This window comes from Triticum urartu, chromosome 6 (genome assembly GCF_003073215.2).
Source record: "Triticum urartu cultivar G1812 chromosome 6, Tu2.1, whole genome shotgun sequence".
Lineage (NCBI taxonomy): Eukaryota > Viridiplantae > Streptophyta > Magnoliopsida > Poales > Poaceae > Triticum > Triticum urartu.
The window spans coordinates 401,476,027-401,493,207 of record NC_053027.1 but is presented as its reverse complement, the minus strand read 5'-3'; the positions used below and the strand labels follow the sequence as shown (position 1 = coordinate 401,493,207).

General features: G+C 44.7%; 1 long non-coding RNA gene across 1 annotated transcript; it reads right to left on the bottom strand.

The window, feature by feature from the left end:
• Nucleotides 1-69: 69 nt before the first annotated feature.
• LOC125512877 lies at nt 70-781 on the bottom strand. The gene is made up of 3 exons (XR_007285576.1): nt 739-781; nt 479-589; nt 70-158 (listed from the first exon to the last, which is right to left on the bottom strand). It is a non-coding gene; the product is annotated as an uncharacterized LOC125512877 (long non-coding RNA).
• Between the last annotated feature and the right edge of the window lie 16,400 nt (nt 782-17,181).

Below are 17,181 nucleotides of genomic sequence, written 5' to 3'. Positions count from 1 at the left end.
AGTTTACCATATTTGCTATCAGTTACCCTGTCTGCAGCAAGCACAGCCTTGACAGCATCGATAGTCCATGCAGAAACAGCAAACTTGTGCGCAGGCGGCGGGCCTCCTGTCCCAGTGAAGTCCACGGTGGACAGATCAAGGCAGTCGACGTACATGAGCTGATGTACAACAATTTTAAAAAGAAAGAAAAATCAGTTGCGGTCATGGTATTTTGCGACAAATAACAGGATAAAATATATGGTATTTTACGAAGAATATGCCATCTGCATGTGCTAGTTGCCATCATAGAGTGATGGCAGTTGCCATCATAGTATGATGGCAGTTGCCATGTTGTCATGTTGGCAGTTGCCATCACAGTATGATGGCAGTTGCCATGTAGTCATGATGGCAGTTGCCATCTTGTTATGATCATGTTGACATGCATGAATAATGATGTGTTAAAAAATAGTGTTCACATAAAGGACCGGTAAAAAAATACCATTAAATGCAGTCGACAACCCTTCTGGTACACCTTGCTTGCAAATGCATCATGCAGGAAGTCGGCAATGAACTTACACCAGTTCATGTTCTTCACATCTTTCAGTTTCGCCTGCACCGCATAAAATTCAGGACAAGGAGTTGCCGCGTCAGAATTCCAATGGAAAAAACAACAAAAAAAACTGTCAGTGACTAGCTTGCACATGACATCGGAGCAAAAAAATTGAAGGAAAAATAATGTAGTAAAGATAGATCATTCACCAGGATGGGGAAGCATTTGTTGCTTGGGCGAAGAGAAGTGGTCAGCGCGAAAACGGCTGAGATGAGGTACATGAGTAGCTTCATCTTGAAAACATCTCCGTGCGTCGTCATGGCCTCCAACGAATCTGCCACTGCAGTCGTGCTCGGCATGGATTCCAACCCAGGAAACAAACGGGGGAAGAGCGCTTCCTCGATCTCGTTGTTGACCTCGTACGGGACTTTGATATGTCCACGGGGCACACCCAACGTGCAGAACACAGATTCCTCATTCAGCGGTAGTCTTCCGCGTCCCAGAATCACGAATTCTCTGGAGGCGGGGTCGTAGATCTCACCAAGCCAATCGCATACAGGGTTGACAAGGTTCGTGCACCGGACAGCCATCATAGACTGCATACCCATCTCAGCAGCAGCCCCCTTCTGGTCGTCGCTGAATTTGTCAGTCAACGCAGTCAGTCGTTCTTGGGAGGCTCTGTTACGAATACGTTTCTTCTTCTGCAAAAAACAGACATAAAGTGATCAGTTGTTGCCATGTTTTTGCAAGAAAGAGATCAGCTATTGCCGCGTTTTGCAATGTAAAGAAATTTTAGTTCGTGCCAGACGACTGCAAGCTTAAGGTTGTCAACCATTAACATACAGCAGGAGGAAGGGGGGATGTATGAACATTTACCTCATTAACAGTTGCCCGATTACGCTGTGGTGGATCCATGAAATCATCATCGTCGTTTTGACGATCACCACGAGCCATTCTGCTGAGATGGGAATAGACCAAATTGTCATGGTGGAAATGTAAATGCAAAGAGGTCAGCAAAAACTTGCCACATGCAAAGCATATGTATGGCATCTGATACATTTGATATGCAAAGTCGGTTGCCACATTATGCAACCAATTTGCCACATTGTCTTATATGCAGAATGGCAACAGACAGTGTGTTCGCACTCTATTTGCCACATGAATATACTATCCAGGTGGCAACAGGCACACTTTATGTGCACAGTGGTTGCCATCCAGTGCAGTTGGCTCGTGAATGTACATTGACTACCGATTGTGGCAACTATCACAGTGTGGTTACTATCACATATCATTCGGAAAAACACTGGCCGCAATGAAAATAGCATGATTGTGGCACGTAACACAAGAATTCAGCAAAATCTTAGTTGCCACACGGAGAAAAAGCGTGTGCGTGGCAACTATCACATTACTTCAGCAAAATTATTTGCCACATGGAAGAGCGTGTGTGTGGCAACTATCACAGTCATTGAATGAAAAAATAGTTGCCATGTGAGAAAGCTTACATGTGGCAACTAACACAATCATTTCAGTAATTTGTTGCCGCAAGGGGAGACACGTTTGTGGCAACTATCAAATTTGTTCAGGGAGTTAGTGGTCGCACAAACATGATAGTTAATGTAACTATCAAGTTCGCCTCATACTGCATTTTCAAAACCAAACTAACTACATCTAGGGTTCAATGGCAACTACCTCGACTTCAAATTCACCCTCAAAATTCTCCCACGAACTGACTGCAAACACAAAATCGAACCAACGCACATCAAAAACAACCCCGGGAGACACCTGCTCAATCCATAGGCAATACTAGTTCGTGCCTCCGAACAGGCAGAACCACGCCGACGATGCCGCCGCCGCGCCCGCGACGAAACTGACCAGTGCAACCAAAAGCGGCTATCAGACGACTACGGCGCCGGCAGGAACGCCGACGCATCGACGAATCGCCTGAATTTCTACGAATCTCGATCGAGGAATCGAACAGGGAGGGAAGGGGATGAAATGCAGGAAGGGAATGCGAGGGTTGCAGCGAGCAGTACCTTCAACCGCAGGCGCTCCAGCGAGCCGCTCCATTCCGGCGAGCACCACCGACGGTCCCGAACACCGTCGATTCTTCCGCCGTCGCCTTCTCCCCTCGCCTTCTCCTTCGATGGTTTGAAATGCGAGTGGGTTCTGCCGGTAACTGCGGTGTGGGTGAGTAAATGGAAGTGTGAGGGAGAGGGGGCAAAGGCGTGCGACGTCAACCGCAGTCGAAGCGTGGCGTGCGGGCGCATTGCAGTTCCACCGCACGACTCAGATGGCAACCGCTGACCGCGGGGTGGCAACCAACGTGCGGGCGAACCTACTCGCACACCGCACACGCGCCTCATCCTACGTGGCACAAAAAACCACCTGGTTTCTTCCAAGATTCGTGCACACACCTGCCAACGGTGATGCTTGCGTGTGGTCGGGGTGGTGAACGCCCACACGTGTGGGCGTTAACATTTCCGATATTTTTTGGTAACTTTGACAAATACAGCTGGAGCCTATATACACACACATGTGACGATTACGGCATCTCCAACATTAACTCCAAATCGTCCAAGGACCGGTGGGGACCAGCCAGTGGACAGTGATGTAGTAATTGGCCATCCAACCATGTCCATTCCAAAATAAATTTAAACAAACCGGGTGATTTTTATTTAAACCGAAGCACATTCATTACATTTTTAACATGTTTTGTTAAAAAAACGACCGGACCTAAACCTAGTCTAAATCTATCGTGGCGTCGTCCTCCAAGTCCTTATTCCCCTCTGGTGTTGTTCCTCCATGGCCACCACGGGCTACTTGCTCACGCACTTGTCATACATTTGGCCCTCCACCAGCCCGTGCTACTCGAGGAGGGAGAGGTTGCACCACTGCTCCTCCTGCATCTGCCAGAACGCTGACAACGGTGGCGGTGGTGAAGGAAATATGCCCTAGAGGCAATAATAATGTTATTATTTTATTTCCTTATATCATGATAAATGTTTATTATTCATGCTAGAATTGTATTATCCGGAAACATAATACTTGTGTGAATACATAGACAAACTAAACGTCACTAGTATGCCTCTACTTGACTAGCTCGTTAATCAAAGATGGTTATGTTTCCTAACCATAGACATGTGTTGTTATTTGATTAACGGGATCACATCATTAGAATAATGATGTGATTGACATGACCCATTCCATTAAGCTTAGCACCCGATCGTTTAGTATGTTGCTATTGCTTTCTTCATGACTTATACATGTTCCTATGACTATGAGATTATGCAACTTCCGTTTGCCGGAGGAACACTTTGTGTGCTACCAAACATCACAACGTAACTGGGTGATTATAAAGGAGCTCTACAGGTGTCTCCAAAGGTAAATGTTGGGTTGGCGTATTTTGAGATTAGGATTTGTCACTCCGATTGTTGGAGAGGTATCTCTGGGCCCTCTCGATAATGCACATCACATAAGCCTTGCAAGCATTGCAACTAATGAGTTAGTTGCGAGATGATGTATTACGAAACGATTAAAGAGACTTGCCGGTAACGAGATTGAACTAGGTATTGAGATACCGACGATCGAATCTCGGGCAGGTAACATACCGATGACAAAGGGAACAACGTATCTTGTTATGCGGTCTGACCGGTAAAGATCTTCGTAGAATATGTAGGAGCCAATATGAGCATCCAGGTTCCGCTATTGGTTATTGATCGGAGACATGTCTCGGTCATGTCTACATTGCTCTCGAACCCGTAGGGTTCGCACGCTTAAGGTTTCGATGACAGTTATATTATGAGTTTATGAGTTTTGATGTACCGAAGTTAGTTCGGAGTCCCGGATGTGATCACGGACATAACGAGGAGTCTCGAAATGGTCGAGACATAAAGATTGATATATTGGACGACTATATTCGGACACCGGAAGTGTTCCGGGTGATTTCAGAGAAAACCGGAGTACAGAAGGGTTACCGGACCCCCCCCCCCCCGAGAGAAGTAATGGGCCATATGGGCCTTAGTGGAGAGAGAGAAGGGCAGCCAGGGTGGGCCGCGCGCCTCCTCCCCCTGGTCCGAATTGGACTAGGAGAGGGGGGGGCGGCGCCCCCCTTTCCTTCTCCCTCCCCACTTCCTTCCCTCTCCTAGTAGGAGTCCTACTCCTACCAGGAGGAGGACTCCTCCTTGGCGCGCCTATAGGGTCGACCGGCCTCCTCCCCTTGCTGCTTTATATACGGGGGCAGGGGGCACCCCTAGACACACAAGTTGATCCACGTGATCGTTTTTTTAGCCGTGTGCGGTGCCCCCTTCCACCATAATCCTCGATAATATTGTAGCGGTGCTTAGGCAAAGCCCTACGACGATAGAACATCAAGATCGTCACCACGCCGTCGTGCTGACGGAACTCTTCCCCGACACTTTGCTGGATCGGAGTCCGGGGATCGTCATCGAGCTGAACGTGTGCTAAAACTCGAAGGTGCCGTAGTTTCGGTGCTTGATCGGTCGGGCCGTGAAGACGTATGACTACATCAACCGCGTTGTGCTAACGCTTCCGCTGTCGGTCTACAAGGGTACGTAGATCACACTCTACCCTCTCGTTGCTATGCATCATCATGATCTTGCATGTGCGTAGGAAATTTTTTGAAATTACTACGTTCCCCAATAGTGGCATCCGAGCCTAGGTTTTATGTGTTGATGTTATATGTACGAGTAGAACACAAGTGAGTTGTTTGCGATATAAGTCATACTTCTTACCAGCATGTCATACTTTGGTTCGGCGGTATTGTTGGGCGAAGCGGCCCGGACCGACATTACGCGTACGCTTACGCGAGACCGGTTCTCCCGATGTGCTTTGCACAAAGGTGGCTAGCGGGTGTCAGTTTCTCCAAGTTTAGTTGAACCGAGTGTGGCTACGCCCGCTCCTTGCGAAGGTTAAAACAACACCAACTTGACAAACTATCGTTGTGATTTTGATACGTAGGTAAGATTGGTTCTTGCTTAAAGCCCATAGCAGCCACGTAAAACTTGCAACAACAAAGTAGAGGACGTCTAACTTATTTTTGCAGGGCATGTTGTGATGTGATATGGTCAAGACATGATGCTAAATTTTATTGTATGAGATGATCATGTTTTGTAACCAAGTTATCGGCAACTGGCAGGAGCCATATGGTTGTCGCTTTATTGTATGCAATGCAATCGCGCTGTAATGCTTTACTTTACCACTAAGCGGTAGCGATAGTCATGGAAGCATAAGATTGGCGAGATGACAACGATGCTACAATGGTGATCAAGGTGTCGCGCCAGTGACAACGGTGATCACGACGGTGCTTCGAAGATGGAGATCACAAGCACAAGATGATGATGGCCATATCATATCACTTATATTGATTGCATGTGATATTTATCTTTTATGCATCTTATCTTGCTTTGATTGACGATAGCATTTTAAGATGATCTCTCACTAATTATCAAGAAGTGTTCTCCCTGAGTATGCACCGTTGCAAAAGTTCTTCGTGCTGAGACACCACGTGATGATCGGGTGTGATAGGCTCTACGTTCAAATACAATGGGTGCAAAACAGTTGCATACGCGGAATACTCAGGTTATACTTGACGAGCCAAGCATATATAGATATGGCCTCGGAACACGGAGACCGAAAGGTCGAGCGTGAATCATATAGTAGATATGATCAACATAGTGATGTTCACCAATGAAACTACTCCATCTCACGTGATGATCGGACATGGTTTAGTTGATTTGGATCACGTAATCACTTAGAGGATTAGAGGGATGTCTATCTAAGTGGGAGTTCTTTAGTAATATGATTAATTGAACCTAAATTTATTATGAACTTAGTACCTGATAGTATCTTACTAGTTTATGTTTGATTGTAGATAGATGGCCCGTGCTGTTGTTCCGTTGAATTTTAATGCGTTCCTTGAGAAAGCAAAGTTGAAAGATGATGGTAGCAATTACACGGACTGGGTCCGTAACTTGAGGATTATCCTCATTGTTGCACAGAAGAATTACGTCCTGGAAGCACCGCTGGGTGCCAGGCCTGCTGTTGGAGCAACACCATATGTTATGAACGTCTGGCAGAGCAAAGCTGATGACTACTCGATAGTTCAGTGTGCCATGCTTTACGGCTTAGAATCGGGACTTCAACGACGTTTTGAACGTCATGGAGCATATGAGATGTTCTAGGAGTTGAAGTTAATATTTCAAGCAAATGCCCGGATTGAGAGATATGAAGTCTCCAATAAGTTATATAGCTGCAAGATGGAGGAGAACAGTTCTGTCAGTGAGCATATACTCAAAATGTCTGGGTATAATAATCACTTGATTCAATTGGGAGTTAATCTTCCAGATGATTGCGTCATTGACAGAATTCTTCAATCACTGCCACCAAGCTACAAGAGCTTCGTGATGAACTATAATATGCAAGGGATGAATAAGACTATTCCCGAGCTCTTCGCAATGCTGAAAGCTGCGGAGATAGAAATCAAGAAGGAGCATCAAGTGTTGATGGTCAACAAGATCACTAGTTTCAAGAAAAAGGGCAAAGGAAAGAAGAAGGGGAACTTCAAAAAGAACAGCAAGCAAGTTGCTACTCAAGAGAAGAAACCCAAACCTGGACCTAAGCCTGAAATTGAGTGCTTCTACTGCAAGCAGACTGGTCACTGGAAGCGGAACTGCCCCAAGTATTTGGCGGATAAGAAGGATGGCAAGGTGAACAAAGGTATATGTGATATACATGTTATTGATGTGTACCTTACTAATGCTCGCAGTAGCACCTGGGTATTTGATACTGGTTCTGTTGCTAACATTTGCAACTCGAAACAGGGACTACGGATTAAGCGAAGATTGGCTAAGGACGAGGTGACGATGCGCGTGGGAAATGGTTCCAAAGTCGATGTGATCGCGGTCGGCATGCTGCCTCTACATCTACCTTCAGGATTAGTATTAGACCTAAATAATTGTTATTTGGTGCCAGCGTTAAGCATGAACATTATATCTGGATCTTGTTTGACGCGAGACGGTTATTCATTTAAATCAGAGAATAATGGTTGTTCTATTTATATGAGTAATATCTTTTATGGTCATTCACCCTTAAAGAGTGGTCTATTCTTATTAAATCTCGATAGTAGTGACACACATATTCATAATGTTGAAGCCAAAAGATGCAGAGTTGATAATGATAGTGCAACTTATTTGTGGCACTGCCGTTTGGGTCATATCGGTGTAAAGCACATGAAGAAACTTCATACTGATGGACTTTTGGAACCACTTGATTATGAATCACTTGGTACTTGCGAACCGTGCCTTATGGGTAAGATGACAAAAAACACCGTTCTCCGGTACTATGGAGAGAGCAACAGATTTATTGGAAATCATACATATAGATGTATGTGGTCCGATGAATGTTGAGGCTCGTGGCGGATATCGTTATTTTCTCACCTTCACAGATGACTTAAGCAGATATGGGTATATCTACTTAATGAAACATAAGTCTGAAACGTTTGAAAAGTTCAAAGAATTTCAGAGTGAAGTTGAAAATCATCGTAACAAGAAAATAAAATTTCTACGATCTGATCGTGGAGGAGAATATTTGAGTTACGAGTTTGGTGTACACAATGCGGAATAGTTTCGCAACTCACGCCACCCGGAACACCACAGCGTAATGGTGTGTCCGAACGTCGTAATCGTACTTTACTAGATATGGTGCGATCTATGATGTCTCTTACTGATTTACCGCTATCGTTTTGGGGATATGCTCTAGAGACGGCCGCATTCACGTTAAATAGGGCACCATCAAAATCCGTTGAGACGACGCCTTATGAACTGTGGTTTGGCAAGAAACCAAAGTTGTCGTTTCTGAAAGTTTGGGGCTGCGATGCTTATGTGAAAAAGCTTTAACCTGATAAGCTCGAATCCAAATCGGAGAAATGTGTCTTCATAGGATATCCAAAGGAAACTATTGGATACACCTTCTATCACAGATCCGAAGGCAAGAATTTTTGTTGCTAAATTCGGAAACTTTCTAGAGAAGGAGTTTCTCTCGAAAGAAGTGAGTGGGAGGAAAGTAGAACTTGACGAGGTAACTGTACCTTCTCCTTAATTGGAAAGTAGTACATCACAGAAACCAGTTTCTGTGACACCTACACCAATTAGTGAGGAAGCTAATGATGATGATCATGAAACTTCAGAACAAGATACTACTGAACCTCGTAGATCAACCAGAGTAAGATCCGCACCAGAGTGGTACGGTAATCCTGTTCTGGAAGTCATGCTACTAGATCATGATGAACCTACGAACTATGAAGAAGCGATGGTGAGCCCAGATTCCGCAAAATGGCTTGAAGCCATGAAATCTGAGATGGGATCCATGTATGAGAACAAAGTATGGACTTTGGTTGACTTGCCCAATGATCAGCAAGCAATTGAGAATAAATGGATCTTCAAGAAGAAGACTGACGCTGATGGTAATATTACTGTCTACAAAGCTCGACTTGTCACAAAAGGTTTTCGACAAGTTCAAGGGATTGACTACGATGAGACCTTCTCACCCATAGCGATGCTTAAGTCTGTCCGAATCATGTTAGCAATTGCCGCATTTTATAATTATGAAATTTGGCAGATGGATGTCAAAACTGCATTCCTGAATGGATTTCTAGAAGAAGAGTTGTATATGATGCAACCGGAAGGTTTTGTCGATCCAAAGGGAGCTAACAAAGTATGCAAGCTCCAGCGATCCATTTATGGACTGGTGCAAGCTTCTCGGAGTTGGAATAAACGCTTTGATAATGTGATCAAAGCATTTGGTTTTGTACAGACTTTTGGAGAAGCCTGTATTTACAAGAAAGTGAGTGGGAGCTCTGTAGCATTTCTGATATTATATGTAGATGACATACTTGAATAAGAGTTTTTCAATGAAAGAGCTCGGTGAAGCTGCTTACATATTGGGCATTAAGATCTATAGAGATAGATCAAGACGCTTAATTGGACTTTCACAAAGCACATACCTTGACAAAATTTTGAAAAAGTTCAAAATGGATCAAGCAAAGAAAGGATTCTTGCCTATGTTACAAGGTGTGAAATTGAGTAAGACTCAATGCCCGACCAATGCAGAAGATAGAGAGAAAATGAAAGATGTTCCCTATGCTTCAGCCATAGGCTCTATCATGTATGCAATGCTGTGTACCAGACCTGATGTGTGTCTTGCTATAAGTCTAGCAGGGAGGTACCAAAGTAATCCAGGAGTGGATCACTGGACAGCGGTCAAGAACATCCTGAAATACCTGAAAAGGACTAAGGATATGTTTCTCATATATGGAGGTGACAAAGAGCTCATAGTAAATGGTTACGTTGATGCAAGCTTTGACACTGATCCGGACGATTCTAAATCGCAAACCGGATACGTGTTTACATTAAACAGTGGAGCTGTCAGTTGGTGCAGTTCTAACAAAGCGTTGTGGCGGGATCTACATGTGAAGCGGAGTACATAACTGCTTCGGAAGCAGCAAACGAAGGAGTCTGGATGAAGGAGTTCATATCCGATCTAGGTGTCATACCTAGTGCATCGGGTCCAATGAAAATCTTTTGTGACAATACTGGTGCAATTGCCTTGGCAAAGGAATCCAGATTTCACAAGAGAACCAAGCACATCAAGAGACGCTTCAATTCCATCCGGGATCTAGTCCAGGTGGGAGACATAGAGATTTGCAAGATACATACGGATCTGAATGTTACAGACCCGTTGACTAAGCCTCTTCCACGAGCAAAACATGATCATCACCAAAGCTCCATGAGTGTTAGAATCATTACTGTGTAATCTAGATTATTGACTCTAGTGCAAGTGGGAGACTGAAGGAAATATGCCCTAGAGGCAATAATAATATTATTATTTTATTTCCTTATATCATGATAAATGTTTATTATTCATGCTAGAATTGTATTATCCGGAAACATAATACTTGTGTGAATACATAGACAAACTAAACGTCACTAGTATGCCTCTACTTGACTAGCTCGTTAATCAAAGATGGTTATGTTTCCTAACCATAGACATGTGTTGTCATTTGATTAACGGGATCACATCATTAGAAGAATGATGTGATTGACATGACCCATTCCATTAAGCTTAGCACCCGATCGTTTAGTATGTTGCTATTGCTTTCTTCATGACTTATACATGTTCCTATGACTATGAGATTATGCAACTCCCGTTTGCCGGAGGAACACTTTGTGTGCTACCAAACGTCACAACGTAACTGGGTGATTATAAAGGAGCTCTACAGCTGTCTCCAAAGGTAAATGTTGGGTTGGCGTATTTCGAGATTAGGATTTGTCACTCCGATTGTTGGAGAGGTATCTCTGGGCCCTCTCGGTAATGCACATCACATAAGCCTTGCAAGCATTGCAACTAATGATTTAGTTGCGAGATGATGTATTACGAAACGAGTAAAGAGACTTGCCGGTAACGAGATTGAACTAGGTATTGAGATACCGACGATCGAATCTCGGGCAGGTAACATACCGATGACAAAGGGAACAACGTATGTTGTTATGCGGTCTGACCGATAAAGATCTTCGTAGAATATGTAGGAGCCAATATCAGCATCCAGGTTCCGCTATTGGTTATTGACCGGAGACATGTCTCGGTCATGTCTACATTGTTCTCGAACCCGTAGGGTCCGCACGCTTAAGGTTTCGATGACAGTTATATTATGAGTTTATGAGTTTTGATGTACCGAAGTTAGTTCGGAGTCCCGGATGTGATCACGGACATAACGAGGAGTCTCGAAATGGTCGAGACATAAAGATTGATATATTGGACGACTATATTCGGACACCGGAAGTGTTCCGGGTGATTTCGGAGAAAACCGGAGTACCGGAGGGTTACCGGAACCCCCCGGGAGAAGTAATGGGCCATATGGGCCTTAGTGGAGAGAGAGAAGGGCAGCCAGGGTGGGCCGCGCGCCTCCTCCCCCTGGTCCGAATTGGACTAGGAGAGGGGGGGGGGGGCGGCGCCCCCCTTTCCTTCTCCCTTCCCACTTCCTTCCCCCTCCTAGTAGGAGTCCTACTCCTACCAGGAGGAGGACTCCTCCTTGGCGCGCCTATAGGGTCGACCGGCCTCCTCCCCTTGCTGCTTTATATATGGGGGCAGGGGGCACCCCTAGACACACAAGTTGATCCACGTGATCGTTTTTTTAGCCGTGTGCGGTGCCCCCTTCCACCATAATCCTCGATAATATTGTAGCGGTGCTTAGGCAAAGCCCTACGACGGTAGAACATCAAGATCGTCACCACGCCGTCGTGCTGACGGAACTCTTCCTCGACACTTTGCTGGATCGGAGTCCGGGGATCGTCATCGAGCTGAACGTGTGCTAAAACTCGAAGGTGCCGTAGTTTCGGTGCTTGATCGGTCGGGCCGTGAAGACGTATGACTACATCAACCGCGTTGTGCTAACGCTTCCGCTGTCGGTCTACAAGGGTACGTAGATCACACTCTACCATCTCGTTGCTATGCATCACCATGATCTTGCGTGTGTGTAGGAATTTTTTTGAAATTACTACGTTCCCCAACAGGTGGTTGTTCCTCCGTCGTGGTGTCGTTGAAGTGCATTTGCGTCTGCTTCATTGTTAGGCCGGCATGTACCGCTGCAAGCAAGGGCGTCAAGTCGTCCTCGTAGCCCGTCTCAACATCGTTGGGTCATCGTCGAAGACCTCCGGGGAGCTGGCCAGCATGTCAGTCTCTATCCGTCTGACACGACGGCCCTGCCAACCGACGGCAAGGGCAATCACCTCGTGCTTCTGCCCCATCGAGAGGCTCTACAACAACGCATTCGCGGTCATGGAGGACGTGGTGCACAGGAGAAGAATGTGGAGCGGACGTGTTGTGTTGTCGTTTATGCAGGGAGTGACCTCATTTAAATAGTGGACACCGTTGAGGCCAAGCGGTGCGATGTGTAAATGCGGGTGCCGGAGTTGGTCTCTTTTTTTTGACAGAAAGATGTAAGGGAGGCCCCAACAGTTTGGTACAATAAACCCAAATTACAAGTACCATACCTTGAACCGGGTGGGTGGGAAGGCATCAGCCCCTTACCACCACTAGGCTATGCCTTAGTCTGTAAGGGAGTTGGCTTCTTGGTCGGCATGCGTGTTTAATGACGGCAGGCAGATGGAAGGGTAGCCCGTTTGAATGCGATAGATTGTCCCATCCCATCCAGTAACGTCCCTCCGGCATTGAACAAGCCGGACACCGAGGACACGGCATGGGCATCACTCTTGGCCAACGAGTCGCTTCAATGCCAGCACCAGTGAGAGATCATATCTGCTCTCGGCTGCATGAATGCGGAGCTCGCGCTCTAGAGCACATGAATGTGGGGCAACCACTTTGGGCGGGAAAGGGTTTTGGGTGTGACCAGATTGTCAGACACATGCATGACAGCGGTCCAAACACCCGCAACCCCCCAACCCCCTTTCCAATTTGCAAGAAATAGAAGTCCAGATCGGTCCACGGATGGAGTACCACATTGGATGACATATCACGTCTGGACCGCGTGGTCTTAGTGGATTTCCCTCAAGCTATTGAATGTTATACCTTTTTTATGGCAATCAATCCGTGCACCAGTGATCAGGAGGGGACGGTCATCTTTGCTGCAACCCGTGTGTTGTTCTTCTGCAGCGACGCCCTTGAAGCTGAGTTGGCGGCAATGCAGGAAGGCCTGCAACTTGCTCTTCATTGGACGGAGCTTCCGTTAATTGTGGAGACAGACTGTGATGAAATGTTGCAGATGATCCGTGCGAGTGGGATCGATAAATCCAGGTATACACATCGTATTAGTGAGATCAGAAGGATGCTGACTCACGAAAGGAATATAAGTCTAGCTAAGATTAGTCGATATACAAATGCGGCCAGCCACGCCCTTACAGGTATAGGTCGTTCGCAACAACGAACTGCATGTTGGCTTCGTAACGCACCTGTTGAGATAGCTAGCATTGTAATATCTGATTATAATCACCCAGTTTGATTAATGAAAGTTCTTTTCCCTCAAAAAACAAATCCGTGCACCGGTGACTTGTGGCATGATCACTTTCAACTACCTGAGGACAACAATCCTAAAAAAACTACGACTTTGTTCTGACTTTGAAGAGAAGAAACACATAGCTGGTCCACGAGTTCTCTCATTTTTCTCTCCTAATCCGAGTGGTTCGGGCAAACTCTTCCCTCCAGATTACACCGTGAGCCCGTGGATTCGTCTCCAGACTTCACCGGCTGGCTCACGAGTTCTCTCATTTTCCTCCCCTGACTTGAGTTATCTCATTTTCCTTCCCTAACCAGAGTTATGGTGGGATTTTTATTATGTTTGAGTTTTTGTCTTGGAATCTCGATGTAATTTTTATTATGTTTGAGATGCTTTGTGCTTCTGGTAAAATTTGACAATAAATTTGCATCATTTTCACAAAGGAAAAAAACACTTATGAGGACAACAAACCACTCCGTCATTCCTCGAGGCAATTTGGAATGCATGTTGTATTTTAAGCATTTCAGTTCCATCGGATAAAGTACCATCTGTGTACAAAAAAACAAACATCGCACTGCCATGGTATGATCAAATGATAAGGGTCCGCAACCCGCAACCGCTCGAGCTATATACATATTACTTCACGGCATACGCCTATTCGATACAACTCATGGGAACTCTACTCCCCTATGTCCCACATAGTGTGGAAGGGTTGGGATCCTTCAAAAGTCAAGTTCTTCACTTGATTGATCATTCAAAATAGAATATGAACCACCAATAGATTGATCAAACTACACCATTGCCCCCTATGCAAGAGGGAGCAAGACTCCGGGACGCGTCTATTCTTCAAGTGTTATTTCACCCTTCACCTTTGGAGCCTGGCCAATGAGTGGCTACAACCGGAGAACTTAACACATTCTCTTGCACATTGATGGATGCGGCAAATATTTTGCCTCAATTTCCAAAAAAATAGGATTGGTTTAATAATTTTAGAAATAGTCCATACTTTTTCCTTCTTCATAAAATGAGGACTCCATTGCCAACAAATGTACAAAGCATGCATAAAAGTAAAGAACGAGTATAAGCCCGATGTGGCCGGGGATAGAGTCGCATGCGATTGTAGAAGCAGATATTGTGTGTTCGCGAGACAGGTATGGAGATGGCTGAGCGTCAGAACAGGTAGAGATGCTTTCGAACCAAGACATGAGGAGAGCCTTGAGGCATGGTGCACTAGGCAGGACCGGAGCAGGCAAGACAAGAGGAACATTCGGACTTTGAGTCTCCTTAGCATGTGGCTCATCTGGAAGCATCGGAATGTTATCGTCTTCAACGGCGCGACGCCATCATTGGCGACAATCACGCAGCACATGACAGAGGAAGGAATCTTGTGGGCAAAGGCAGGACTGCTCAAGGGCGCAATTAGAGGTTTTGAGGTAGGAAACTTGGAGTGGGCAGTCAGGGAGTAGTTAGCCTACGAATGTGAGGTGGATGCGGCTTGACCGCTTGTACATATGATGTAACGCGTGCAACTTTGGGGAGCTTTCCCCCTCCTTCTTTAATGCATGATACACATACTCGTGCGTATTCGAGAAAAAAAAGCAGATATCGTCCACTGAAAATAGTGAGACACTCCCTCTGTTAACCAATATAGGATGTTTTAGACTAATCATACAAGTCTCTAAAACTTTCATTTGTCTAGATACGAATGTATCTATACTTGTTTAGTGTCTAGATATATCCGTGTCTAGACAAATGGGGGTCAAGTAATTTGGAACGGAGGAAGTAGTATTTATGAACAGAGGTAATACTCGTCTGCACGAGGAAACACCTACTCATGCATGTAATGAACTGAAGCTACAACTGGACCGAAGCTATGATGGAAATTCATTTCCTTTTAGCGTGAAACAACCTTTTGCCAGGGCAAAAGGAATTTATGTACAACTGGCAGGCAATAAACAATGAACAGTCCTACAGGGAATAATGAGGAACAATTTCACTATCTAAAATGCATTGATGAGTAAAACAAAACCATGCCTAAAAAGAACCAGGTTCAGACGCCTTTAGATGATACCAACGAAGCTGCAGTATGCTGAGGAGCAAAGATAAAACTTGATGTCACACCATGATCATGATCACTGAAACGAAAAGAAGGAACGCTCAAGATATAGCACTTCAACTTACAAATTTTGTATAGAGGACAACCCAGGGGTAACAGATTTAGCTTCAGAACTTTCAGGTTTAGCCATCCACAAAAGTAAGTACCAGTCTTCAGGTTCAGTTGAAAGCTCAGAGGCCGAAGCACAACAAGATTAGACAAAATCCACGGCTTTAAAGTTCTTAAATCCATAGCGCCTCATAGCCAAAGATCTAGCACCAAAATACTCCCTCCATCTCATAATAGAGTAGCTTTGACACTACACTAGTGTCAAAAACACTCTTATATTATGGGACGGAGGGAGTAATAAATATAGAAGTCCAAGCAAGATACCCAACTGATGTATAGGGCCCTTGTGTTTATGGCATCATAAACCAACAGGCATGCAAATGCAAAATTAGCATACCGTTCCTACACTCCACTATTATTTCAGAATTATATCAACATACCACCATCTCTCACATGGAACAAATGCTACAAAATCATAATTCAGTCCAAACAGTCACAGTAATCCTCGGCTACAAAGGCAGAAAAAAATAGTGCCATGAACAATACAGCTAGAAGTCTAGAACAAGAATGCTTCTAGCGCAAAGTCGAAGACAAAAGTACAATTATGTGTAACAGCAGCAAGCATATGACAGACGCAAAACTAACCACATTCTGAAACCTATCATCTTTAGAGCCAAAATCACACAGGAATAAAGTAATCAAACAGAATATGAACGCCATGTATCCTATTCAAGTGATAACTAAAAGGAGAGACCTCTTGCATAGGGTAGAAAGCAATCAGCGATGTGAAAGCACCTCAGAGGAAGTGCTCGCGAAGAACATCAACGGATGCACACTAAGGCGCATCTACATTCCATCAATCCTCCTAAATCCGCTATGATTCATATAAATCTCTCAAACTTGTCGCCGAACAGAAAGAATATCTTGTGGAGAGAGATGATCCTAACCTTGCATTCCAAGTACCTATATAAATGATACCTTTTGCTTTTTTGCCCTTTCTCGAGCAGGTACACATACAAGACAGGCTGAAAATCCCCCTTTTTATATAGATGCAGGTGTTGTCTGTCCCCTTGCTGGCAAGAAAATGGAAGGGAACAAGTACCTCACCCTTGACAACAGTGGACACAAATGAATAAACACAAAGGTATACATGTGGCCTTACTAATAAGGCTGCAAATTAATCTAGGATATAACTGCAGAGAGTAAACTAACAAATCAGCGTCCTGCAGTATAACTCAACGCCATAATACAGACTGTACATTACTACAGTATAAGCTTGCAAAATAAGATTGATATAGACTATTGACATGTAGCATATGCATAACATGATGAGAAGTGGGCATTGTGGATTCCAATTTACCAAGCAAAGAAGAATTTAGATAAGCCTGTACCCAGAACATCTTCACTGATGCATAATTTGACATAACTAATCTATAAGGCCACTGCTACAAATTACAAAGAAAA